We start from the raw sequence: 2,492 nt of genomic DNA, 5'->3' as shown, positions 1-2,492 counted from the left end.
CAATCACTTCTATAAAATCATTCCTTTATTTTTTTTTTCTTCTCCCAAATTTAATCAATTATGGATCTATTTGAGCAAATGCGTCGAATAATGGAAGAATCGCTAGAAGAAGATCGACGTAGGGAGGAGGAAGCCGCCGCGCCTCCTAGGCGACGCCGGACATACATCCACCATAACCGGGAGGAAGCCGCCGCAAGGTTGGAACGTGATTACTTCAGTCCGAACCCGGTGTGGGGAGATATCTACTTCCGTCGCCGTTTCCGTATGTCACGCCCGCTATTTTTGCATATCGCGAATACATTGGCGGCACGGGAAGAGTTCTTCGGAGAAGGTTCGACGCTGTTGGCCGTCCTAGCCACACGACGCTCCAGAAATGTACTGCGGCGATCCGTCAGCTTGCTACTGGACAAACGGTGGATGCGTTCGACGAATACCTGCACGTCGGAGAATCCATTGGGCGACTTTGTTTGTTGAACTTCTGCAAAGGCGTCCGGGCAGCCTTCACCGCCGAATTTCTGAAGAAGCCAACCACCGCAGATTGTCAGTTTCTGCTCCGTCTTCACGAACAAGTGCACGGATTCCCCGGGATGCTCGGGAGTGTCGATTGCATGCATTGGCAATGGAAGAATTGCCCTGTGGCGTTGAAGGGGTCATACACGAGCGGCCACAAAGGCACCCACCCCACCGTTATACTCGAGGCCGTCGCCGACTACCGGCTATGGATTTGGCATGCGTATTTTGGGGTCCCCGGCTCGAACAACGACATCAACGTGCTCAACAACTCCGACCTCTTCGCTGAAGTTCTGAATGGTAAAGCGCCGGCCATCAACTTCGTCGCTAACAATCGCCAGTATAAAATGGGGTACTATCTTGCCGACGGCATCTATCCGAAGTGGCCAACCTTCGTGAAGACGTTCAACAAGCCTACGGACGAAAAGCAGTCTCTTTTTGCGCAGAAGCAAGAGTCTGCTCGCAAGGATGTGGAGAGAGCGTTCGGGGTTCTCCAAGCTCGATGGAACATTATCAAAGCCCCGGCTCGACAGTGGTTTATAGAGAATATGGTCGACATCATGTATACGTGCATAATCTTGCACAACATGATTGTCGCCGACGAAGGACCTGAGGCGGGAAATTGGTTCGACCCTGAAACCCCGGGAAGCTCAACCGCAAGTAGTCCGCCTCGAACGGGAGTGCATCCGTCTTTGCAAGAGCGGTTGTCTATTCGGGCAAGGACACGTGATTCTACCGCCCACGCCCAACTCCAGGAGGATCTAATGGAGCACATTTGGGCAAAATTTGGCAACCATTAGATGATCGTCACTAGAGAACTCCTTCTTCTGCTTCTTTGCCTTCATTTTTTTTTATTTGAGTTTAAGTGTGCAATTTGTAATTTCTAGTTTTTTAATTATGTCTTTTTTATTTTTTTATGTATTTTAAATTGTAATTTTATTTTATTTATAATGAAGTGTGTTTTTTTATTAATGGAATTTGTTGGAATTAAAAATAAAAAATGAAATTGAATGAATAGTTAAGAGATGGAGGGTTGCAGGTGCTGTCTCTTAGTTATGAGATGAGCTGAAAAATACAGTGGGGCCCATGAATAGTGAAGAGATGAGACAGTTAAAGAGACGGATAAAAGATAGCGTTACGGATGTAGCAGAGTACGAAAAAGATGCATAAATAGTAGAGTAGGAAAAAAATTAGACTTTAATTGTTGGGGTTTTATTATAAATAAAACACCCTCCAAAAATTGGTGTATGCTGCTTGAGAAGCGATGAGCACACGGTATTCTTTAGTAAAAGGCGAAAGAATAGTTCGCTATGTGGTCAACGCGCAGCTGCATGATTTTGCAAAAGAGCAATTATGCATATTTATATAGGTTGGCGTGTAGCCTTGTTCCATATCTCAGCGATGTGGGATGAAAAAATGTAATGTATTTGCTGCTGTGTGTGTGTGAATTGGGTAGACTGCTTGCTCCATATGATATGAAGAGAAAGACAATATTTTAATTTTCTAATTTGAATATTTAAAACAATATTAAAAGAAACAGATTGTTATTAAATGCATGTACTACTATGGATATAAATCTAGAGTTGAAGTCATTGACATTACAACAAGGAAACACAAGACAAACTCTCCAACTCTGTGTAGTCGAATTCCAATTCCAACCAAATAGTATTATTTGTGGTCGAGACTGTATGCATCATCCATTAGTCTCAACATAACACTAGTGACACAAATAATAGTAATAGTAATAGTAATAGTAATAGTAATAGTAATAGTAATAGTAATAATAATGACAGCGATGAATAGTATATTAGAGAAGCGAGTCGAGGGCGATGATGGTGCTGAGGTTCATAGGGTTCATATAGTCGAGGGATCCCGACAGAATCTGCGTCACGATGATTTTGTTGGCCTTTTCGGAAGGATGGAATGGATCCCAAAATGCATACACCTCTCTGTTCGGACACAAATTCGATAATTGTGTGCAC

General features: G+C 43.5%; 1 non-coding gene across 1 annotated transcript; it reads right to left on the bottom strand.

The window, feature by feature from the left end:
- Window positions 1–1,719: 1,719 nt before the first annotated feature.
- On the bottom strand, window positions 1,720–1,839 carry LOC125185715. Its single transcript, XR_007170222.1, has one exon. It is a non-coding gene; the product is annotated as a U5 spliceosomal RNA (small nuclear RNA).
- Between the last annotated feature and the right edge of the window lie 653 nt (window positions 1,840–2,492).

This window comes from Salvia hispanica, chromosome 4, assembly GCF_023119035.1.
Source record: "Salvia hispanica cultivar TCC Black 2014 chromosome 4, UniMelb_Shisp_WGS_1.0, whole genome shotgun sequence".
In the NCBI taxonomy this organism is placed as follows: Eukaryota; Viridiplantae; Streptophyta; class Magnoliopsida; order Lamiales; family Lamiaceae; genus Salvia; species Salvia hispanica.
This window is presented reverse-complemented; position numbering and strand designations above follow the sequence as displayed.